The 26,306-nt window shown below is 36.4% G+C and overlaps 1 long non-coding RNA gene across 10 annotated transcripts in view; it reads left to right on the top strand.

The window, feature by feature from the left end:
* Positions 1–26,306, top strand: part of LOC144455913 (uncharacterized) — a 390,611-nt gene that overhangs the window by 175,607 nt on the left and 188,698 nt on the right. For 7 of the 10 annotated variants that reach the window (XR_013484768.1, XR_013484765.1, XR_013484767.1 and 4 more), the window contains exons 2-3: positions 769–899; positions 7,307–7,431. The exons of 2 other annotated variants lie outside the window; for them this stretch is intronic. This is a non-coding gene — a long non-coding RNA (uncharacterized LOC144455913). The remainder of the gene's footprint in view (positions 1–768; positions 900–7,306; positions 7,432–26,306) is intronic. One more of the 10 variants, XR_013484766.1, reaches the window with a different exon arrangement.

Here is a 26,306-nt window from a genome sequence, read left to right as displayed (position 1 = left end):
GTTTCCCATCCCTCCCCAACAAACCTACTGTGATTCACTGAAGTTTATTAAGTGTTCTAAACAGTTAACTCTGAGGGTGCATTTGAAATATTTATGGCTGCTTTGGCCATTCCTTTGGCCTGCCCTTGTGAAATATTGTTCTTTTAAGTGGCCCTTAACTTCTGTGATGCTTAGTTCTGATGTGGCATTTAAAATAACTCATGTATAGATCTTATTTATGTAAAATAGTTGGATTTTTTTATGGATAAATTGCTCATTCTGAGAAACCTCATATTGAAAAAGGGAAGACATTTTAGATAAAATATCAAGAATATGAGAATGCAACCTGTGTTAGGTATTTTACATCTTAAAGCTCTTTATAAATATTAGCTGATTAATGTGGAGAAGTTAAGCTTTTCTTGACCAATAAAATTGGTAACATTTATGAAATTCACATTATTTTCAAAGGTCACCTAATAATTCATCAACTTATCACATATCCTCTTAGATTTATATCAGATTCAAAAAAGCTTAGCTCTGAAATGTTCCTCACTTATCAGTGTTTTTGGCATATTATATCTTTTCATTCACATTTTCTCTAAGGGCTACTATAAGGGTTATAATAATAGAGCACCTTGTTTTTGACTATATATGATACTAAATATTTGAGCTTTGTATTTTAAATTATGTTTAAAAAAATTAAAATGTTTTAGAATTACTAAATTATAGTCCAATTGTTGCATTTGTAAAATTTACAATTATTTTATTTTCTTCTATTTTATGCTTCAGAAAGAGAATCAGGAATTACAGATATACCAGCTGAGGTGATGACCTTTATTTCTTGAGCAGCACAGACTAGATTAAGAACAGTTATTGAAAAAGTCACAATAATAATACAGCATTGAATGGAATCATACAGAGTAAGTACGTCCCAAAGAGGCTAAATCTGGTGAAATATCTTGAAAGATAATATATTTGGTAAACACATTTGGTCAATCTCACCCTCCTTTCCTCCTGTCCACCCTTCCTTTTATCTTTCTATCCTTTCTACCTACCCCTCTGCCTCCCTCCCCCCACACCAGTAGTACATAAAGCTATTCCTTTTTATTGGCCTTTCGAAAGGTTTGACTGGAGATGAACTGCAGAGAACCACTTTGTAAAAGTATGTTGTGGTTCATTTATCAAGAGTTCTTTGAGCAGCTGCTAAATTTAAAGTACCAGGGGATCATTGTTTGCTGTGAAGCTGCTTAGTTGTTTAATTTCAGACTTGTCACCATACCAGACTTGCTGTTTGTTGTTTCAGAGCTACATTATGGAAAGGAAATCATGTTGTTAAAAGGAGGCTTGCAGATGGTCAAAAAGGGGTTGGTTTACAACAATTTGTTTTTAAAAAGTAACATAAAACAGAATAAAACCCAAACCTCAAGAAAATACATTTCGAAAAATCCATTTTTAGTAGCTGTCATCTTTCCTAAAAATGACAATCATGGAAATGTTTGAAGAAAAATATTTAGTATTTTCCAAATGTTTGCTTTTCTTGAACAGAAAAGAAGGGACTTTATGAAAAGACTCTGATGATGGAGCCAGAGTGTATTTGTATTTCATAGATTGTAATGCCTCGTTGATGTAGCACTGTTGGGGAATGAGCTCTTCCACATAAGTAGAAGCCATCACTTTTTAAAAAATATAACCATTTTTTGATGGAAATCTTTACAAAATATTTTTACAGAGTTCCCTTCTTAAATAAAGCATGCTAAAATAATTCAGACTTTTCTTCATTCGTTTAAGCTCATCAATCACTTCTTGAGTGCCTGCTATATGCTGGGCACTCTGCTGGTGCTGGAGAGCCAGACAAAAAATAAAAATAATCCTTGCCTTCAAGTAGGTTACATTTTATTGGGGGATTAGCATTCTATTATTATCCTATTACATACATATATCTAGAGGAAAATGGAAGGAAGAAAGGAAACAGACATTTGTTAAGCACCTAATGTGGCCCTGTGCTAAATGCTTTACAAATATTATCTCATTTGATCATCTCAACAGCCAAGGGAGGTAGGTGCTGTATTTCTCCCCATTTTACTGCTGAGGAAACTGAGTAGGGGTTAAGTGATTTGCCCAGGATCACATAGCTAGTAAATGTCTGATACTGGATTTAAACTCAGTTCATCCTGACTCTGGGCCCAGAACTGTATCCATTCCTAGCTGCTTCACAATAATAATTAAGATTTATATAGTGCTTTCATGCAATTGGGTATGGAAATCTGTCTTACCCTACAGGAAAATAGGGGGAGAAGGGGACAAGAGAGCAGGGGGATGATAGAGAGGAGGGCTGATTGGGAAAGGGGGTAATCAGAAGTAAATACTTCTGAGGAGGGACAGGGTCAAAAGAAAGAATAGAATAGATGGGAGGGCAGGATAGGATTAAGGGAAATAGAGTTAGTTTTTCACAACATGTCTACTATGGACGTGTTTTGCATAACTGCACATGTGCAACCTATATGGAGTTACTTGCCTTTTCAATGAGGGTGGGTGGGGAGGGAGGAAGAGAGAAAATTTGAAACCTAAAGTTTCAAAAAACATGTGTTTACAAAAAATGTTTTCACATGCTATTAGGAAATAAGAAATACAGGAAATGGGGTACAGAAGTCTATCCTGCCCTATAGGAGAATAAAAGGGGAAGGGGATAAGAGAAGGGGAGAGAGACAGAAGAGAGGACAAACTAGGGGAAGGGATATTCAGAATGCATGTCATCTTGGGGTGGAAGGAGGGGGGGAGATGGGGTGAAAATTTGGAATTCAAAAACTTGTGGGAGTGAATGTTGAAAACTAAAAATAAATAAATTTATATTAAAAAAAAGATTTATATAGTGCTTTAAGGTTTACAAAGCATTTTATAATATTATCTCATTTTATCCTCACAGCAGCCCTGGGAGGTAGGTGCTATTAATGTCCCCATTTTATAGATGATGAAACTGAGGTAGGTAGAAGTTAAATGACTAGTGAGTGTCTAATGCTGGATTTGAACTCAGGTCTTCCAGGCCCACTACTTTATTTGGAGAAAAAGTAGGATAGAGTGGGGTGAGGTACACAGGAGGAATGGACTTACATGGATGGGTATGAGACAGTGGAAAACAGTGTCTGAGAAGGGAGCTTAGGCCTATGTAACCCACAATTCATAATCAAAGGGATTCTGGTAGAGTTAAAGGGCAAGGAGGGGACAGCAAGATAGTGCAGTGGATAAAGAACTGGGCCTAAAATTAGCAAGACTTATCTCCGTGAGTTAAAATCCAGCCTCAAACTCTTAATATCTGTGTGACACTGGGCAAGTCACTCAACCCAGTTTATCTCAGTTTCCTCTTCTGTAAAATGAGTTGGAGAAGGAAATGAAAAACCACCATGGTATCTTTGCCAAGAAAACCCCAAATGGGGTCACAAAGAGTTGGACACAACTGAAACGACTGAACAGCAACATAAATACTGTATTTTGCCTATGTGCCAGGATGGTAATCTGTTTCCCTGCTCATCATCCATTTCTTCTTTCTGTCCAAATGTTCTGTAGTATACTCTAATGACAATAACATTTACATTTATGATCCCACAGCCACCACATTCGTAATTCTAAAATATAGATATACCCATGCCACCTTGCCTACTCAATAATACCATGTTAACACCCCCTTCCCCTTTGCTGTTAAACCTATGACAAAGTATAAAATCCTTAGCTTGGCATTCAGATTCCTCCACAATCAAGTTCCCATTTCCCTTTCTAGTCATATTTCATGTGAGTTCCCTTTATTTTCTTGCCCTTCCAATAAAATTTGCTTGATAACTATTTCCTGTCGATGACATTCTATGTTCTACCTCCATCACACACGTGTATATACACACATACATATACATACATGTATTTGTGAAACACATACTTATGTATGTATATATGTATACAAACACACATATACCCTTCTCCTTTGAGACTTAATGGGTCCAGGGGCTCAGACCATGGAAATGGCTTCCTATTTACCTGTGACATAAAACAATTGAGTATTTAGGGCTGCTCATGCTTGACGGATATCTGACTATCATGTGAGTCAATAAACTCTTACCAGGTATGCCAGCATGGCAAATGCTGAGATGAAGGGAGTTTGACACAACTGAATCAATGCTGGATCTTTGTTGAATAGCCTTCCCTTGCTATTGCTAAGTAAATTTCTTTTGTTAAATGTTATATTATCTATGGATGTCTCATTTTATTCCAAAGCCAGGCTTGAACCACCAGATCAGCTTAGTGTCATCCCACCAAACCTTAGTGATATCCAAGAGGTCAAATTTGCCTCCACTAGGATGGCTAGTTCAACTTGTTTAATTAGTCATACTTTATACATTTATGTTCAGACATCTGAGTCCATGGTTTTAGTATTGATTCATTTCCTGGCAATGGTCCAGTGGTTAGAATGCTGATCCTGAAGTCAGGAATACTCGTCTTCATTAGTTCAAATCTGGCCTCAGACACTTACTGGCTGTGTGACCCTGGACGAGTCACTTTACCCTGTTTGCCTCAGTTTCCTCATCTGTAAAATGAGCTGGAGAAGAAAATGGCAAACCACTCCAGTATCTTTGCCAAGAAAACCCCAAATGGGGTTGTAAAAAGTCAGACACAACTGAAAAAATAACAACAACTTCCTAGCTTTTGTATACCGTGGACTTTTGGATGTCTCTACTAAATTTGGAGTATCCCAAATTTCTAGTCAAGCAAATTGAAATGAATACCTCTCCCACAGGTTATTGCAGTCACTTTCTAGTTCCCCTTCCTCTACTCTCTTCCCTCTCCAATTCTGTACAGCCACCACATTCGTAATTCTAAAATATAGATATACCCATGCCACCTTGCCTACTCAATAATACCATGTTAACGCCCCCTCCCCCTTTGCTGTTAAACCTATGACAAAGTATAAAATCCTTAGCTTGGCATTCAGATTCCTCCACAATCAAGTTCCCATTTCCCTTTCTAGTCATATTTCATATGAGTTCCCTTTATTTTCTTGCCCTTCCAACAAAATTTGCTTGATAACTATTTCCTGTCGATGACATTCTATATTCTACCTCCATGACTCTGCGCAATTGGTCCTTCATCTCTGGAATATACTATGACACCTCCACTTTGTAGAATTTCCAGCTTCCTTCAGAGCACAGCTCAGACGTCATCTGCTATGCAAGACCTTTTCTGATTACCTCAGTTTTTACCTTCTTGCTGAAATGACTTTATATTTATTTACTTGTGAACATGGTATATACTCTGGGTATGTTAGCTCTCTGATCCTAAATGTCTAACCGTGCCTTTTATACAATAAGAACCTAATAAATGTTAATCAAATTGAATTTGTTGAATAAAAAAGCAAATATCAAGGTAAACTATATGATCAATCAAAATCCAGTTTCTTATGGGAATCTATTGAACAGAATTTCTGCCTTTTACAATTATTGAATTAAATATGCTTCCAATTTAAGGAGTAGCAGAGCCTGAATGTAAAGAATTTAGGGCTGTAAAGAATTTACATTTAGGAATGTAAAGAAACAGGCTGCCTGACATTTCATTTTTTTTCTGGTCTTGCCATCTTTTGGAATGATTGATAATCTTAAATATATACTTTGTAAGCGCTGATGACTTTGACTAACATAAATCAGTAATATGGTAGACATATAAACGTAAATATTGATTTTGAGGGCATTGATGCAGATATCCATTAGATAGCCAACCAAATAAAAAAAATTCATTAAACATCCACCCTATGCAAGGCATTATACTAGGCATTACCAATACAAAACCAACATAGAATGCTGTTTTTAACAGCAACTTGACTTTACCAAAGTGGTGGTGACCTCTTCTGTCCAAAGGTTCTGCAACGATTATATCAGCAACGCTAGACAAAGGTACATAGAAAATGGAAAGTAATTTCAAGTGATAGGAAAAATTGAAAACCCCCAAATGACTGAAAAAACCATCTTGGGTATAAAGTTAGAAGTATTGTGTTTAGTATGGTGAAAAATATAGAAGCAGTAGGAAGCATATGTGATAGAGATGATGTACTGTTAGGACTGTAGACACCAATGTTCTGCTTTCATTTCAGTATGTTAATTTGGTACCTATTTGGAAGTAAAGCATGATATTATTACCAATATCTTGGATATATTATTAACGATCTATGTATTTATGATGTTTTATCAGAAAGTAATTTTTCCTTCAGTTGTGATTTTTTTTTGGGGGGGAGGCTAGGCAGTGGGGTTAAGTGACTTGCCCAGGGTCACACAACTAGTAAGTGTTATGTGTCTGAGGTCAGATTTGAATGCAAGTCCTCCTGAATCCAGGGCTGGTGCTCTATCCACTGCGCCACCTAGCTGCCCCTCTTCAGTTGTGATTTTTAAAGGTTTGTTATTAAGTTTTACTTTATTATAACCAGAGAACAATTTTATAATGGGAGTCAGAAGAAAAAATGGAATTCATTGAACAAGATTTTTTGTACTGTAAACTGTCCTGTAATATATTTGATCCACTAAATAAGAAAAAAAAATTTTTTCTTCCCTAAAAAACACAATTCTTATCCAGCCTACCTGATTTCATTTTCAGGTATAACAAGCTTAGAAATTGCAAAATTTTGACCAAGAACTACTTTTTGAGCTAGTTTTATAGTTATCAAACCCATTGTGTTTTTCCTACTTCAGTTGTAACTGGTCAACAAGTATTTATTAAGCCATAATATTTGCCTTTAAAGAACTGATGATAATCTGTGTTTGAGAGAAAAAGAAGATGCACTGATACTGTTAAAATACCTATAGATAATTTTAATAATTATAGTTACTTTCAGCAACTAGATCTATCTTTTGACAAGCTACATATATAGAATATTAGAATCATAAGGTTAAAATTAATTTTTTAATTTTTTTAAATTAAAATTTTTATTAAATTGTAATAATCCTATGTTTAATTGCACATACTCTAGTTTTAGAATATACCCTAATAGTGCCACTTAATTTTAACTGTGTTTAGGATAGATATTGCGAGTCTCTCTAGAAAACTATTCCCTATGATTGGTACTTGGCCTTATTTACTAATAGTTTTATTCAAAATTGACTAGTCATATTGATCAATACCTGATATTCTCTTTATTTTCTAAAAAATAAGTAGATAGATCACAAGGTACTGAGGTAGCATTTTGTTTTGTTAAAAATCTGAAGAAAAAGTAATGTAAAGGCATAAATTGCATTTTTTAAATGTGTATAATTTTCACAAATTTATATACGTTTTTGGAAATATGTTTTTCATTCCCCAGTATAATGAATGGTATAAGCAGACAACAATGTCCAGTCGCAGTTAAAATTTTTTGAACAGTTGGAACATTTGGAGAAGCAAAGAAAAGATGAACAAGAGAGAGAAATTTTATCAAAGCCTGCCTAGGTAATTGGTCTGTTGTATTTTTAAAATAGTGCAATGATTAAATAGCATCTATGTACCGTGAATTGATATAACAAAACATGATTTATGTATTAAGGCTAAATTGTTTATTCATTTATGAAACCTTAGATTGGTAATAGTGATAGTATAAAATAAAGTTAATGGGTTTACTTATATTGCAATTTCAGGGTCTTAAAAATATAATAGCTTTCCAAAATACTAAATACACAGAACCGCAAAAATGATGCTTAATTATCAACTAGTTTATAAACAAAAAGATTAATAATTGTTTTGTATTCATATTCTCATTTTGCCTAATAATCGTAACTTTCAATTGCATGTATATAAAAAAAAATTTGATGCTTTGCTGTCCTTTTCTAGAGCCTTTTATTATCTACAGCATAAAAGTCTAGTTCCCTGCCTTCAGGCTTTTTCAGATCCCTTCCTCCCTTACTTCAAACACCTCTGAAATCTTCCTTTAGTCTTACCCTGTTCTTAAACTATCCATTTCCTTTTTTTTCCCCTTTCACTGCCAAACTTTTCAGCTGGGTATGTTCAATGCTTTCATTTCCTCATTACTCATTTTTTTCTTAGCCCCCTACAATCTGACTTCTATCCCTACTACTATGTTGGCATTGCTTTCTCCAAGGTTACTAGTGACCCCCTAATCACTGATGCAGTGCCCTTTTTCAGCCCTCCTTCTCCTTGACCTCTTTATAACATTTGACACAGTTGACATTCCCATCTTAGTGGATGAAATCACCAAAAGAGAAGAGAAATAAAGACCCAAGAACTAGAGACTTGGAGGATATCTCAATTTAGGGTCAAGATGTGGAAATGAAGCCAGAGAAGGAACATTTGAAGAAATGGGGGAGGGGTGGAGAATCAGGAAGCTGTAATGTCACAAAAGTTAAGTGACTAGGAAGTATCACAGAATCTTAGAATTTTAGACTGTGAAGAGATCTCAATTTATCCCTAAGAAGGATAGTTTCCTCAACTGTAAAAAAAAAAACTTACTCTTACATACCAGACCAGTTACCATCCAGCCTCTGCTTTGAAAATCTCCAGTGAAGTCTAAAACCTAAATTTACTCCTTTTAACTTCTACCCATTGCTCATGGTTCTACCCTTAGGGGAAAACACTCTAATTCCTTAAGACAAGGGGTGGGGACCTCCCTTGGTGGCTTCATCCATTTTTGCAATTCAGTTGTCACTTTGTGCAGATTCCTCCTATCTCTACTCTCCAGCCTTGACTTTTGTCCAGAGTTTCATAATATCTTTTTTTTTTTTAGGCTATTGGGATTAAGTGACTTGCCCAGGGTCACACAGCTAGTGTTTGTTCTGAGGTGGAATTTGAACTCAAGTCCTCCTGACTTCAGGGCCAGTGCTTTATCCACTGCGCCACCTAGCTGCCCCTCACAATAACATTTTTAATTGTCTAATGGACATCTTTACCTTGATGACCTACTTCAAATTCAATGACCAAAAAATGAGCTACAGCCAGTTACCAAGTCCTGTCCTTTATTATAGCTGTCCCCTTCACATGGGGACTCCAGTTGTTCAATCCTTTTGTCTGCTGGATATTATAAATATTGTAATAGCTTCTTAACTGATTTCTTTGTATGTTGTATTTTCCCTTTCTTATCTTTATTATCAAAGTGATTTTCCTGTCCTTGAATGCCAAGTGGCACCATAGTGAACACAGCCCCCTGTACCTGGAGTTAGGAACACAAGTTCAAATTTGGCTTCAGACGCCTACTAGCTGTGTGACCCTGGGCTTAACCCTGTCACTTAACCTCTGTTTGCCTCAGTTTCCTCAACTGTAAAATGGAGATCACAATAGTATTTACAAACTCAGGACTGTTGTGATGATTAAATGAGATTTTTGTAAAGTGCTTAGTACAGTGCTTGGTATTTGATAAATGTGTATTTCCTTCTTTCCTTTCTTCCTTCTTCTCTTCCCTACTTTTTTCTTTCCTTCCTCTACTGGACAAAGACTGTCAGTAGCTCCTCATTTCCGACAGAATAATTTGAAACTTCTTACCCTCATTTTCAAAGTCCTGTCTTCTGTTCTTTGTAACCACAAAAAGAACTGCTGTACATACATACATACATACATATATACATATATACATATATATACATACATACATATTCACACACACACACACACATATATGTATATGTATATATTTACAAACAGGCCTTTCCTCTGACCCCTTTTTAAAATCTCTTTTGAGATACAGACCTACTAGTGGTATTATTGGGTCAAAGAGTATACAGTTTTATAGCCCCTTGGCCTTAGTTCCAAATTACTCTCTAGAATGGTTGAATCAGCTCACAACTTCACCAACAGTGAATTAGTGTCTCAGTTTTCCCATATCCCCTCCAACATTTCTCATTTCCTTTTTTATCATATTAGCTGATCTGATAGGTGTAGGGTGGTGGTACCTCAGAGTTGTTTTAATCTGCATTTCTCTAATAAATAGCAATTTAGAGCATTTTTTCATATAACTACAGATAGTTTTGATTATTTTGTCTAAAAACTGCCTGTTGATATCCTTTTGATATGTATCAATTGAGGAATTTTTATATATCTTTATTTTTATGAATTTGACTCAGTTCTCTACATATTTGGGAAATGAGGTCTTTATCAGAGAAACTTGCTATAAAACTTTTTTCACATTTATGATTACTGTGTATTTTCTTCCATCTTATTTTCTCTTCTGTTTGTCTTACTCTCTCTTCCTTTCACCTTGTCCGTCCTCAAAAGTGTTTTGCTTCTGACTACTATCTCCTCTAATCTGCCCTCCTTGCTATCAGCACCCCCCCATTTTCTTACCACCTTCACTTTCTACTTTCCTATAGGATAAAATAGATTTCTATACTCAACTGAATGTGTATGAGATTCCCTCTTTGAGCCAGTTCTGTCTGGTGAAAGTAAGGTTTAAGAGCTACTCTTTCTCTCCTTTGTAAAAGCTCTTCCATACCTCTTTTTTGTGAGATAATTTACCCTATTCTACCATTTCCTTTTTCCTTCTCCCAGTGCATTCCTCTTTCTCATACCTTAATTTTATTTTTTTAGATATGATCCTATCATAGTCAATTAACACCCATGCCCTCTGTCTATGTATACTTCTATTTTCCTTGATAATGAGAAAGTAAGTTAGGAGTTACAAGTATCATCTTCCCATGTACGAATGTAAACAGTTAAACATTATTGAATTCCTTATAATTTCTCTTTCCTGCTTACCTTTTTATAGTTTTCTTGAGTCTTGTGTTTGAAAGTCAAACTTTCTATTCAGCTCTGGTCTTCCAGCTTAATTTGATGGTTACTCTTCTGTTAAATCTTCTGTCTTCTGTTTCCCACCAACACTGGACTATTGGTTTTCTCTAGTTTATTTCGTCCTTACTATAGTATTGTGGATAATTTTACTTATGTCTGGAATGGATTCCTTCCCTCATCACAATTTGAAGTGATCCCTGCCTTCCCACTCATTCTTCTCCTTTAGACCTTACCTATGTACTTATCACATTCTAACTTATTTTGTTTGTTTACATGCCTTTCCCATTACTGGATTATATAAGCTTCTCAATGGCAGACTCTTCATTTTCATCTTTAGATCCCTGGCACATTTTGCTGCTCATACTAGGTAATTATAAAAGTTTGTTGAATGAAACATTTTTCATTCTGAGTTTTCATTATGAACTCAACAAACACAATCATTTGAACACACTCATTAATTTAAAAAGTATGCTATTTCGGGTGAAATCCTAAACTTGTTGTTCAATTTATCTCTAAGTAGTATACTTTAACAAGTTAGTGACAAAATAATGCTGTTTCCGTATACCTTTTTCTTTTTCTTCTATTATGCATTTTTCTCTATTCTGTTGCTATAATTATTATTTGTATAGTTAATATGTGTTTCTAGTTTTAAACTTCTCATTTTCTCTGAATCTTGCTTTCTATTTTTGCTAATGGCACCATAATTCTAGTTACTCTTGCTTTAACACCAAATTTATGAGGATTTTGCCTCCACTAAAAAAAAATTGAGGCAATTCACCAAGAGTCTCCTTTCTCTCCTTTCACCTTTTTCTTCATCCTACATCCCCATGACATCACCACCCAATGATTTCCTTCTTTACTCCAATACATGATGAATAGGTAGCCCTTCTTGCCTAGGTCATTCCCGCTGTATGTACTCTTGCTTCCGTTTCTTCCTGTCTTCTGTAGCAGATCATCCCTAGTATTATCCTCATTATCTCTTTAATGTTCAGCTTCTCCCTTTCTACTTGTTCCTTTCTTGCTCCCTGCAACATCTTCTCCATCTTTAAAATACCCTTGCTTGATCAACCTTGCTAGCTCTTGCCCTAGTTCTCTCCTCTCTTTTGTGGCTAAATTCATTGAGAAATTCATCTATACTTGGTTCCTTCCAACTTTTTTTCTAAACCCTCTGCAATTTGATTTCTGATCTCACCATTCAGTGGAAACATCTCTCCAAAGTTACAAATAATCTAACTGCTGTATTGAATGGCCTTATCTTAGGCCTTGTTCTCTGTAGCATTTGCCACTGTTGACCACCTTTTCTTCCTGAGTGCTTTCTCCCCTTTAGGTTTTTGTGACACTGCTCACTCCTGATTCTCCTCGTACTTGTCTGACTGCTTCTTCTCAGTATTCTTTGCTAGATCTTCATCCACATCATACCCACTAAATGTGGTTGTCCCTCAAGGCTCTATCCTAGGCCATCTTCTCAGTTTCCATCTTTACACAGATCACACACACACACACACACACACACACACACACACACACACACACACTCTTTCCTGAACTCTAATCCTCTATTGCCAGCTACACATTTCAAACTTGACTTGGAGGAAGCTCAAACTCACCATGTTCAAAGCAGAATTCATCATCTTCCTTTCTAAACCCTCCTCCTTTCCAAAATTCCCTCTTAGTGTCAAGAGTTCCACCATCCTCCCAGTCATATGGGCTTGCAGTCTGGCTGTCTTCCTTGATTCCCACTCTTCCCTAACTTTTGTATCCAGTCAATTCCCAGATCTTATCATTCCTTTCTCCACAAGATCTTTCATATACATTCCTTTTCTCATTCTACTCAGACTGTAGTTTAGGTCTTTATCACTTCTAGCCTGGATTATTATTACAGACTGCAATATTGCTATATGGGTTTCCCTCTCTCAAGCCTTTCCCACGTAAGTCCATTCTCCACTCATCCATCTGCCAAAGCGATTATCCTGCAGTACAAGTCTGACCATGTTACTGCCTGCCCATTCAGTAAACTCTGGTGGCTTCATCAGATACCAAGTCCTTTATTTGGCATTTAAGGTTCTTCGTAGCATGGATCCTTCCAGTCTTTTTCTACTTTATTCCCTTCTATGTATTATATTATATAATCCAGCCATACTGGCCTGTTGGCTATTCCTCTCGCACAATATTCCTTCTTCCTCCTGTGCGTCTTTGTTTTGGTTGTCTTCCATGCCTAGAATCTCTCCCTCCTCACCTCAGCCTTTTAGAATCTCTTTGTTGTTGTTGTTGTCATTTTTCAGTTGTGTCCAACTCTTTGTGACCCCATTTGTGGTTTTCTTGGTAAAGATACTAGAATGGTTTGCCATTTCCTTCTCTGGCTCATTTTATAGAGGAGGAATCTGAGGCAAACATGGTTAAGCTACCTGCCCAGGGTCACACAGCTAGTAAGTATCTGAGGCCAGATTTGAACTTAGGAAGCTGAGTATTCCTGACTCCAGACCTAGCGCTCTATTCACTATGGCACGTATCTGCCCTTAGAACCCCTAGCTTCCTTCAAGAATCAGCTAAAAACCCATGATTTGCAAGAGCCTTTTCCTGTCCCCCCAACTACTGGAATCTTCCCTTCTAAAATTATCTTTCATCTATTCCTTATAGATCCCATATATACCTGTTTATTTACAGATTGTCTCCCCCCATTAGAATGTAAACTCCTTGAGGACCAGGACTGTTTTGCCTTTCTTTGTATCCACAACACTTACCATGCTGCCTGGCACATAATAAGTGCTTAATAAATGTTTTTTGAATGACTGACTTATCTTTGATTCTTTTCTTCCCCTTATGCCTAATCCATCACCAAGCCTATTAATTTTCCCTTTGCATGTTTGTGTTCCTTACCTACGTACTACCCTCATTCAGGTCCTCACACTTTCCATTTGGACTGTTTCTAGCAGTCTCCTTGAAGATCTTCTTGCCTCCAGTTTCATCCTTTCCTCAGTTTATTCTAAGTGCTGCTTCTATATTGGTGTTCTTGGTATATGTGTATAACCACATCACTCTCTTGTCAATCCACCTTTCAATGTGTTATGATACTGGCGTTTTAAACTAATGAGATCTTTGTATCTGCTTAATCTATATTAGGTGCCCTTTGGTATCATGGGACCCTGTAGATGTTTCCCAATTAATAGTTTGGATCTTCTTTCTTTAGAATATAAGCTCCTTGAGAGTAAGGATTGTTTTATTCTTTGTTTTTTGTATCCGTGGTTCATAGCATAGGGCCTGCCACATAGTAAACATTTAGTAAATGCCCATTAATTGATTGATTAATTATAGGCCATATTTTCTTAGCTATGTTGATGCCACTGTCACATAAGAAAAATTATAATTCTTACTGAAGTCTAACTCTTCAGGACCACAAGGCCCGTTAGTCTTACACAGAAGAAAATTTAGGGATTGATCTGAAATTGCAACAAAATGTCATTAAGCTACATACTAGTTTATTCAGAGCAGTATATAATTTGAATCAGCTGCTATTCCCCATCCAACTCAGTGCCTTTTTTAAAATCAGAATATTGGAAAGGAATCTAGTTAATAATTCAAAGCCTTTTTTTACAGGTTCCTGACATTTCAAATTAATGAGAGATCTTTGTATTTGCTCACTAAGCTATTTTGGGTGATTTTTGGTATCATGTGATCCTCAAGGTGTCTTCCAATTGATAGTATAAATCTTATGTCTTTCTATATTTAGGCATTATTAGGGATAGTCTAAAATTTTCAGGTTTTTTTTTTGTCCTGGATATATTGGCTCACATAAATGTCCATCTTCAATATTTATTCTTCTAGGTTTATAGGTTTGAATCTCTTTCCTGATAATTAGATTGTAGAAATTTCAAAGACTAACATTCTTGCTGATGTGACATCATTTTTTATCTTCATTTCGTAAATTTGGTACCATAGAAATCAGTGATACAATTTAATTTAGGATAATGAATTAAAATGTTGAAGGTTAAGTTCAATAATAACATCTCCTTCTTTTGCTTACATACCACTGTGTCACAACTCTTAGGAAGGCATACTTGTTTGTAATGGTATTCTGCCTTTGGCAAATTAGTTCTTAAAGAATGATTTTAGGGTATGAGTAGTAGTTGTTTTCCCCCTTGACAATTCCAGTCATTGTGTCGAAAATTTAAAATTGTAACTCTTCTTAGGTTTAAATACCACTTAGCACCATATTAAATTTTCTGCGTTTAAAACATGGTGCCAATAATAATTAAAGTCCACTTTTTCCATCCCCAGCACATCTTATTTTTCTAGCATTACCACTAAAGCTGTGGACAGTGAGAAACTGTTGATTTATTCTTCCTTGGGAAGTTTAGCAGAAAAATTAATGGATGTGTTTTAAGATCACACTTTCAGACTTTTGAGTAGGTTCTGCTAATGGTCCTGCCCAAGCCAGTTTGTGAAGACACAGAGTTCTTCTATTCTCTCCATCATTCATCCTTTGGATTTTTCTGTGGTTTCTGATCATATTAATCCTTAGGGTTGATCTCCCCCCCCCCCCATATTGTCTTCAGTAAAAGAAAATAGTCATTGAAGAAATGATCCTCTCCTACTTTGGATTTTCATGCTTCTTTGGTAACAAACCCTGCATTTCTTCAGCATGTTTCCTGTTCTTTTATTGTGTGCTTGGTGCCATTCCCCAAATCTCATTCTAATTTTCCCTGGAGGGAAGCCTTCATTACTCGCTGTTGATGAGCATGGAAAAGGGAATGTAGTTGTTTTAGCTTTCTTGTTTTGTGCCATATTCTTAAAGTGAGCACTGTTAGCGGGTGATCATACAGCTGCTTAAGCCCATAGGCTGTTTTTTAACCGCATTACTTCTCTCAGGGGACTTCTGTGTTTATTTCGTACTCTGTCTGTACAGTGTTCCTCTTGATCTGGGAGTGTCTGACCCATTGGGGCTTTCAGAAAGCTTGAGATTGTCACTTTTTCCATCAAGTAAATTTTCTGTTTTATATACAAAAGGACCAATTAAGTGCTTTAAACAAAATTATAGAAAAGCATTGAGAGGTAAGTCCATAATAAAAATTTGTCTTTTTAAAAAAGAAAAACATTAGAAAAATCTTCTATGTTTAAAAAGTATAATTCACTTTTGCCTTGCTTCAGTATGCATATTTTACTCTGTTAAATCATATAAAATTACATAGAATTTTGGAGATAGAAAGGACCTTAGAGATTATCTAGCCTAGTCCACTTATTTTATAGAGGGGGAAACTGAGACCTGTTGAGAGGAGCAATTTGCTCATCATCGCACAAGTAATCACAGGTAGGGCCAAGACTGGCTTTGTGTTTTTTCAAGTATATCTTGCTGTCTCTCTCTTATGCACAGTTCTTTTCCTTGAATAGTACAATACATTTCTAAACTTCTGCTTTCCCACCTTTTAAGTTCATCTTACTCTTTAATCCAGTTGTTAACATGTCTGATAGGGGATGTTTCCTTGCCATTGAATTTTGTTCATAGGGTACTCCTGGCCAACATGGCTGCCTAATAAGAGACAGACTTCCCAACTCCTATATACTTACTCCAGAAAAACACTGAAGTTCATACCAGATGGAATAATGATTAAGAATTCCAATGAGAAACTACAGTAAGTGACTCCTTCCATCCAAGAACATCAGAAGAAGTTACCTAGAAGTCCAAGGACAATAGAAATAGGGGCTTCTAACATAACTAGAGATAGAACAAGGACAACTGTAGCCTACATGGTACTGTGTCGTGAGGCAGAAAGAATGTAGGATTTCTACGAGGAAGCCCCAGGGTGATAGGAAAATCCCAGACTGGAGACCTTGGAAGTATAAGGTGTTGTTAGTGGGGAGCAGTAGAGACCATCATGTGATGCAGTAGTGCTCAGACCAAGAAACCCCAGGCCTACTCTGAGGTCTCAAACACCTTGTTCTGAAAGGCTAGAGAGTGCTATAAAGAGCTAGAACTCTTAACTTCAAATATCTAAGAGGGCCTAACCCCTAAAGGTAGAGTCAACAAAGGAATCAGGTGACCCATGGTAGGATGAAGCAAGGCCCAACATCCCATCCAGAAGCATTGCAGGGTGCAGAAGCTAGACCTAACACAAAGCCTCATATCAGGAACTAAATGAGAAGAGATAAGAAACTCAAAGAAAGCACTCATAAGCATAAGAATTATTGCAAATCTAAAGCTGCCTCCCTGCCCCCAAAAGATCCTAACTCCATAACAACATCAAGCAGAGACATAGAGGAAAACATGGACTTCCCACAAGGACTACATAAGTACCTGGAAGAAATGAAGCAAGAGATAAAAATTGAAATAAATGTTCTTGAGGAAAAAGTTGGAAAGAGAGTAAATAGATTAGAAGAGAAAGAAGTAAGCCTTACTCAAGAAATGGACTCCCTGAAGAGTAGAATAGAACAGATTAGAAATCAATAACTCCATGAGCAGAAAGAAATATTAGAACAAAATCAAAAGGCTAAGAAAAAAAAAGAAAATTTAAGATATGATATGAAAAACAACTGATCTGGAAGACAAGTCAAGGAGAGATAATTTAAGACTCATTGGATTTCCTAAAAACTATGATTTTTTTAAAAAGTCTGAATACCATATTTCAAGAAATCATCAATGGAAATTGTCCATACCTATTAGAATCAGTGGGCAAAGTAAAGATAAAAAGAATCCACCAATCACCTTGTGAAAAGAATCCCAAAATAAAAACTTCTAGGGATATTTTAGCCAAAATCCAGAGTGCCCATATCAAAGGGAAAAAATACTGTAAGCACCTAGAAAGAAACAATTCAAGTACCACAGTCAAAATCTCACAAGACCTGGCAACTTCTTCTAGGGATGAGAGGAGATCATGTAATACAATATTCCAAAAAGCAGAAGATATAGACTTATCCTGCAAATCTAATTATAATGCTACAGGGAAAAATATATCTTTAATGGAATAGAATCTCTCATGAAAAGATCAGACTGGAATAGGAATTTTGAAATGGAAACACAAGATTCCAGAGAAACCTGGAAAAGTAACTTTATTTGAACAATTGGAAGGAACCGTATGATGAACTAGTGTTAACAGTATCTTAGGGGGAGAAGAAGAAAGTGTCCTTGCAGAACTTCAATGCCTTCAAAGGGTATTAAGGGAGTTAAATAAGAAAATAGAAGTTCTGGGAGCAAACTGGCCCTGTCCTAAGGCTTTTAAAAGGGGAAGTAAAAACATATATTTTTAGAAATGACCATTCTGTGGATTTATTTTGCTTGGCTATGCTTCTGTGTTATAAGGTTTTTTTAAAAAAAATCATTTCCCCCAGTTAATATGTGTGAATGGAAGCAGCAGCAGCAGAAGAAGAAGCAGAGTAAAGAAAAGAAAAAAAGAAAAGAAGGTCATTAAATATCTTTTAAAATTCAAAGAAGATATTCTTCAATACATAGTTTGGCTTTCTGAGAGAGATTGGGGAAAAGATGCAGAGGGAAATATAGACTATGTAAAAACAAAAGAGAGCAAAAAATTATTTTTAATAATATACAGAAGAGAACAGATGCAAGTTCAGAAGAAAGCACAGACAAGCAAGGGCAATTTTGAAAGTAATGTGTTGAATTTGTTACATTTTTTAAAAAGCATAAAGTAGTAAATAGAGATTTATAGTTTTACAGAGAATCCTCTTCTGTGTTCTGCTATATGCATGGAAATGTTCTTTTTTGGTGTTTCTCTTCAAATAAAAATATTTTTTAAAAAGTTTTATTTGCTTGTTATTTTTCCTTTCCATAAAACTTGTGCTTTTTTAAAGCTTCTTAAGTTATTTATAAAATATCATATTCATGCATAGTATATGTTATTATACACTGTGGTAAAGAAGTCCAAGGCCTTAAAATGTTTTTATATTCCTTGATTTGAATTGTTTAATTTCATGGGTTATTGAAATTTCTTACCAAATTCTTGTGAGATTCCTAACCCCACAATTACAGAGTTTATATTCATCACTGTTTTTATGTTCTTTTCATAGATTGCAGGATCACTGGTTTAGAATTCAATGGGAGCTTAGAAGTCATTGAATCCAGTCTCCCTCTTTCATTTTATAGATGAGGAAACTGAGGCTCAGAGAAATAATTTGTCCAAGGTCACAAAGGTACCAAATACCAGAGTCAGGTTATAAATGTAAATCTTCTGATTCTCAATCCAGTTATCTATCCACTATACAACATTCTCTTCTGTTTGCAACATTTATAAAGAAAACACATTTTACTCGAATCACATTTTTCACAAGTTTACTTAGTATTCTCTCTGAGAATTTAATTACCTTACAGAATCTTTCATTCCTATTATATTTTGGGGAAACAAATATGTGAGTAGTATAGGTAGTAGGAGAAATAGAACAGCTTTTCTAGGTTTTGTCACTTTTTTTTGTAGGCCTCCATGCTACCAAACACAGTGCTTGGCACACAGGAGTTATATTATGATTATTTTTCATCATATAATAATACAAATAAAAATGTATTCTGTAGTAGTGAGGTATAATGCTGTAATGATATGGGGATGGCAGCTCATCATGGAGTTTTAAATGACCACAACCAAAATCAGAGTCCAATAAGTGAGTGTTCTGAGGGGGCCAAGAGGCTGCCTTCATGAGATAATCATCTTACTAATGTAGACATCAAAGTGTAGGGACCTCAGGAAACCAAGGGAGGAATATGTTGCATCTCAGATGCTTTGGAAAATACAGGCTGTCCAGGGGCTAGAGCAGAAGTGGACAGAAAGCACAGTAAATGACTGTTCAAAAATATCTTTGTTGAATTGAGGCTATCAATTAGAAGATGATTTGCCAGTGGATAGACATGAACCACATCAGCAGTTTTCTACCTGATGCTTCACAGACAGTCCTTGCATATAATAGGCATTTCTTGTATTTTCATTGACTAAATGAGCAAATGAATGAAACTGACAATGGTGGCCATAGCTGGAAATGGATTCCTTTTTACCGGAGTAGGGCAGTACTTCCGTGTTTCTCTAAACACAGAGAAAGACATGTCTACCTACTTCACCCTTCACCAAATGGGCCCCATTTGTTCAGTAGGTATCATCATTTTATATGAAGGATGGTATGACTGAAAAGAGGTAGATAATTATTTCAGGGCTACAAAGGCCAGGTTTTTATAGGAAAATCTGACAATAAATTACTTTTTTAAAAAGATTATTCAACCCAGTCTTTAAGAGTTTTCTTATTTCTTAGAGTATCTCTTCTATTGTCATTTTGCCAAGGCATAAATCACAATGGGGGAGGGGGATAGGGAGGAGAAAAGAAACATGTCAAATCAAGGGATTTCAGATAGCATGGTAGAAAATTTCACAGAACTATGTTTGGGTTACCATTTGTTGTTATTTTGGTCATGTCCAACTCTTTGTGACCCTATTTGGGGTTTTCTTGGCAAAGATATTGGAGTGATTTGCCGTTTTTTTCTCCAGCTAATTTTACAGATGAGGACCTGAGGTGAACAGGGTTAAGTGACTTGTCCAGGATCTCATAGCTAATAAGTATCTGAGGCCAGATTTGAACTCAGGAAGATGAATCTTCCTGACTCTAGGAAGGTGCTCTATTTACTGTGTCACCTAGTGACCCCTTGGGTTACTATAGTTCAGTGTAAATGTAACCCATTTAGCAGGGGGGTAAAGGGACGTTATAATAATCATGGCTTTCAGATAAAACCTGAGGAAGAGCGTCGTATCCTCTCCTATTCCACAAGCATGAGTAGCATATAAATTATGGCCAATTCTATGATATGGTCATTGACAAGTAGAAAGTGCTGATACACCAAAAGAGTGTACTATGGATGATTGTGCCTTTAACTCATTATTAATATTAGAAAATAAATATCATTAATATAGATATCATTCATCAACATTAAATGAAATATTATTGTTATTGTTGTTATTGTTATTATTGATCCTGACCTGTGTTTCATTAGTGTAGGGAGTTCCTGAGGTACGAGTCCCCTTCACCCATGCAGATCAGTAAGTTATCTGCAACTTTTGGTCTTTGAGAGTTACTTTAGGTACTTGAGAAACTAAATAATTTGCATATGGGTACATAGCTAATATGTGAAAGAGAGAGGATTCAAATAGATTTTCCTGACTACAAGACTGTTCCTCCATCCACTATGCCATACTGCCTCTGTGTCCTCAGTAAAGTTTGTGGAAAGACAGCTTCCCTTCAGGAAAATACTCAGTTCACTTATAGAATGAACATTGTTTTTATATAGGCAACAATTTTTTTAAAGACACCAAGGAAATTCATTCATTTATTCATTCATTTTACATGAAGGATAACTAACTAAAATGTAATTCTAGACAAAGCAAAAATTGAAACCAAAAAAATACTGACATTAAGTTTTGGGATTTTATTTTGTCAAAATTTCAGAAGATGGTACTTTTTTTTTTCCTCAGAAGAAAATACTTTAAGAGGTTTGTCATGTTTTCAGCATTTGAATGGAACCATGTTCTCTTAAGTGTGAGTACTTACTCCAGTAGTTGATTGTATCCATGCCATCTAATTCTGTATGATTCTTGTCTATCTTTCCATAAATCTCCCACAGAGGATTTATCCAGCATACTTATGTTTTTCTAAACATATTCCTTGAAAACCAATTAATCATTCAGACAGTCTGTCTGTTATCCTTTGCATTTCCAAATGACCAACCCACTTCTTTTGACAGTAATACACTTCCTGGTTGATATTCCTTTTGGCGCTACTTACCTCCAAGTCATTGTTAGTAATATTCTATAGCTTACTTACCAGCACCACAAATCTATCCATTGCCCTTTGGGTTAATTTTTTTTTCTTTGGAGATTGTGGTTTTCATGACTTGCAACAAAACAGCATCATAGTAAATTGAATTAGATCATCAATGTCTTGGATATATATTGAAAGAAGATGTTGAACTGAGCCCAGAATTGAAGAGGAAGAGGAGAACAGACTGGAGACCTTTGGGAAATTACCCATATTTTAAATGCCAGTATTTTTGTGGGATATTATGTGGCTGTGTATCATGGAACTAGTACTAATCTCTGAAGAATAAAAATTGCAGTTGAAGCAAAAGGCAGTGGAGAAATACGTGTAGGTAGGTAGGTCCAGGTAGGCTGCAGCATACTACTAACAGTAACTGATGTGCATAAAGTGATATGAGTGATATCCAGGACATGTATGTCTGTAAAAGGAAGTGAACTAGTTATGTAGTGAGAGAGTGGGGTAGTAGATGAATAGCTCAAGTATTTAACAAAATGGTAAAAGACCCAGCAGATTAGTCAGAAGCTCCATGGAGTCTCTCCCAGTCCCAACTCATTCTCTGGATTTCTCTACCTCTTCAACTACCTTACTACCCCAAAGATACTTCCAATTTGAGGTCCATTTTCCAGATTGGCAAGTCCCTGTTGCTGTTTGTCCTTTGTTCTCTAAGAGGATCTTGACATCAGGGAGGTGGTGCCATGACATGTAAGTTAATTGGATTTGAGCAAGGGAAGGCTGTGCAAAATCACCAGCCTCACTTTCACCTCTGGAGCCATCTGGGTCTAGGGGCCAGATATAGACAACTGGAGATGGCCCAGGATGAAGTGGGGACCTTGGCCTTTTCCAGTTAAGGTCTTTAACATGTCTGGTCCTTTTCAAGAACGAAGGACAAACAGTAACCTCTGTGAGTAAGAAAAGGAGCTGCCCACTGGGGACCAAAATGGAATCAGCCAGTTGGGTAACATGTCCTTTCTTTCTTTCTTTCTTTCTTTCTTTCTTTCTTTCTTTCTTTCTTTCTTTCTTTCTTTCTTTCTTTCTTTCTTTCTTTCTTCTTTCTTTCTTTCTTCTTTCTTCCTTCCTTCCTTCCTTCCTTCCTTCCTTCCTTCCTTCCTTCCTTCCTTCCTTCCTTCCTTCCTTCCTTTCTTTCTTTCTTTCTCTTCCTTTCTTCCTTTCTTCCTTTCTTCCTTACCACATAGGGTATCACAGCCTTACCTGTGGGTGCTCTGCCCAAAAGGAATGTAAAATTTTAATCTCTAAAACTTTTTTTCCTTTTCTTTCCTTTTCTCTTAAAGAACAGCCTTAACTCCAAATTATTCAGGCTCTCCAAATCATTTTAGCTCTCATTGATTGGCCAATAATAAGTCCCAGATTGTTTGGCCCCTGATTGGCTCAGAATGAATGTAAAGTAATTCTTTTTGTTTTGGCCAGAAACCCTGAGGGTTTTCCCCTCCCAGACCTTTTTTTTTTTTAAAGAGTCCATTCTTTGCCTTATTTCTTTTTAAGGTTAGTCCCTAGCCCAGACAAATGTTTCATGAAAAGGCCTGATTGTGTTTAATTTTTTGGCTTGACTCACTTTCTTGACTATGTCTCCCCCTTACTGCAAGCTTTGCCCCTGTTTGAGTACCCTTCACTCCCTCCCCTGGTTTCTACTTCTCTTTTTCCTGCTACAATGTAAGCTTTTTGAAGGAAGTGTCTTACTTGCTTGTATTGGTATCCCCAGTGCTTAGCACAGTATCTGACAGCTAGTAAGCACTCTGGCTTGCTCACTCTATCTGCCTGTCTTGTCTGCCTGTCTTTCTGTCTGTCTTTCTTTATGGGACACATAAACAAGAATTGTAATCTCTACTGGGGGAGAAAGTACCCATACTAGTACAGATTCATTTCATGTTATTCCACTTTTTCTACTCTACCTGAGTCACGTAAGTCTACTAGTTATTCTCTGAACCTGTCATCCCATCTCCATACCTCTCTGCATGCCTGGGGAAGCAAGACCTCCTATTTGCCACGTCTCAGAATCCTTATCTTCTTTCAAGGCCACCTTAAGGGTGGCCATGGATCTCTACCATGATACTTTTCCTAAGCCCCCTATTTGTTGGTATTTTCTTCATCAGTTTAATTCAACAATCATTTATCAAATACCAGACATTGTGCTAGATGTTGGGCATTCAAAAACCAAATAGAAAAGCCTCTTTCCTCTAGAAAGTTTAATATTCTATAGAGGGCAAAACAACATGAGTAAATACCCAATTTATGCCAAGCAATACAAAGTAATCTGGGAGTAGGAGAAGGATAGCACTAATAACTGGGGAGTGTCAGGAAAAGCCTTCTATGGGAAGTTACTTTTGAAATGAGCTCTGAATGGAGCAAAGGATTTCGAGAGACCAAGGTGAGGCAGGAACGCATGCTAGGCAGAGTGGTCGTCTGCCTCTTTCTTGAGGAACAGCAAATAGACCTGTTAGCAGGGATGTAGAGTGCATAAGAGGGAGTAACATGAAGTAGACCAGAAAGATATGTTGGAGCCAGAAGGAATTTAAATGCAAGGAGAGGAGTTTACATTTTATCTTAGGTGCAACAGAGTCACAGAAGCCTCTCAAGAAGAGGAATGGTATAGTCAGACCTGCTTAAGAAAACAGATGGGGGATATCTGACCCCACTTCCTAAGGCTTTCAAATTAGTTCCTCAAATTACCTTCTATTTGCTTTTCTGTCTTTAGATTATCTACCTCCAAGCATGTAAAGTCCTTGAAGGTCATGGCTATTTTGCATTCTACTTTGTGTTCCTAGCACCAGATATTGGTGCAAAGGTGACACTAGTTTAGAATGTAAATTTTTATGGAGGATAGTGGAATAGAGGATGGTATCACTTAATAAAACATCAAGAAGCCATGGTGGAAAAACAAGTTTGCAGAAAGCTTTGTGAGAGACTCAATTAAGCAGAACTTCCTTAAAAGCATTCATGGGTGACACTGAAATGAGGACAACCTCAGACAAAAAAAAAAATGGAAAGGATCTGTCAGATTTCCATAACAAACTTCCTTCTTAAATGACAGTGGACATTTAGACTTTTAACATCACAGCCCCCAGTCTCCTATATGGGAAAAGAGAAATGACACTAAAGAAATAAAAAAATGGGAAAAACAGCTAGACTAGATCAAGTATGTAAACAGAACAGATAAATGCTGGAGACCATAAACTTTTGAGGGTGTTGGGTGACCAATTCTCAAAATAGTTGAAAGAAGGAAGGAAAATGAATCTCAGGGGAAAAAATCATGTAACATTGCCAAAAAGTGGTCAAGATAATATCAATAATTATCAACTGATATACCTATTTTCCTATCTCTTTGAAATCTTTCTGAGTAATCTACATACTAATGAAGACATGTGAGGTGAATAGGCAGGCTTTCTCAAATGGTACTCTATGGCATACTATAGCTTTATAGTTCCAAAGAACTGAATTGAGAATTGAAGATAATATAACTACCTATTGGGCTTATTTGTTGATAATAAACTTTTTTAAATATAAATTTATTTATTTTTAGTTTTCAACATTCATTCCCACAAGTTTTTAGATTCCAAATTTTCACCCCATCTCCCCCCTTCACCCAACTCCAAGATGGCATGCATTCTGAATATCCCTTCCCCTAGTCTGTCCTCTCTTCTATCTCTCTCCCCTTCTCTTATCCCCTTCCCCTTCTATTTTCCTGTAGGACAGGATAGACTTCTGTACCCCATTTCCTGTATTTCTTATTTCCCAGTAGCATGTGAAAACATTTTTTTAAACATATGTTTTTAAAACTTTAGGTTTCAAATTTTCTCTCTTCCTCCCTCCCCACCCACCCTCATTGAAAAGGCAAGCAACTCAATATAGGTTGTACATGTGCAGTTATGCAAAACACTTCCATAGTAGACATGTTGTGAAAAACTAACTCTATTTCCCTTAATCCTATCCTGCCCTCCCATTTATTCTATTCTTTCTTTTGACCCTGTCCCTCTTCAGAAGTATTTACTTCTGATTACCCCTTTCCCAATCTGCCCTCCTCTCTATCATCCCCCTGCTCTCTTGTCCCCTTCTCCCCCTATTTTCCTGTAGGGTAAGACAGATTTCCATACCCAATTGAATGTGTATGTTATTCCCTCCTTAAGCCAAATCCTATGAGAATAAGATTCACTCATTCCCTCTCACCTTCCCCCATTTCCCCTCCACTGTAAGAGACTTTTCTTTTCTGTTTTTTTTTGTGAGATAATTTACCCCATTCTACCTCTCCCTTTCTTCTCTGAGTATCATCCTCTCTCATCCCTTAATTTTATTCTCCAGATATGACCCCTTAATCTTCAACTCACCCTGTGCCCTCTATCTATCTATCTATATACATACATACAATTTTTTTCCTCCAACTACCCTAATACTGACAAAGGTCTCATGAGTTATAAATATCATCTTTCCATGCAGGAATGTAAACAGTTCAATCTTAATAAGTCTCTTATGATTTCTCTTTCCTGTTTACCTCTTCATGTTCCACTTGAGTCCTGTATTTGAAAGTCAAATTTTCTTTCAGCTCTGGTCTTTTCATCAGGAATGCTTGAAAGTCCTCTATTTCACTGAATGACCATTTTTTCCCCTGAAGGATTATACTCAGTTTTGCTGGGTAGGTGATTCTTGGTTGTAATCCTATCTCCTTTGCCCTCCGGAATATTATATTCCATGCCCTGCGGTCCTTTAATGTAGAAGCTGCTAAATCTTGTGTTATCCTGATTGTGTTTCCACAGTACTTGAATTGTTTCCTTCTGGCAGCTTGTAATATTTTC

This window comes from Phascolarctos cinereus, unplaced genomic scaffold (genome assembly GCF_003287225.1).
Source record: "Phascolarctos cinereus isolate Bilbo 61053 unplaced genomic scaffold, phaCin_HiC Scaffold_2;HRSCAF=192, whole genome shotgun sequence".
Taxonomy (NCBI): Eukaryota; Metazoa; Chordata; class Mammalia; order Diprotodontia; family Phascolarctidae; genus Phascolarctos; species Phascolarctos cinereus.
The sequence above is the reverse complement of the archived record's forward strand: the minus strand, read 5'-3'. Positions and strand labels throughout refer to the sequence as shown.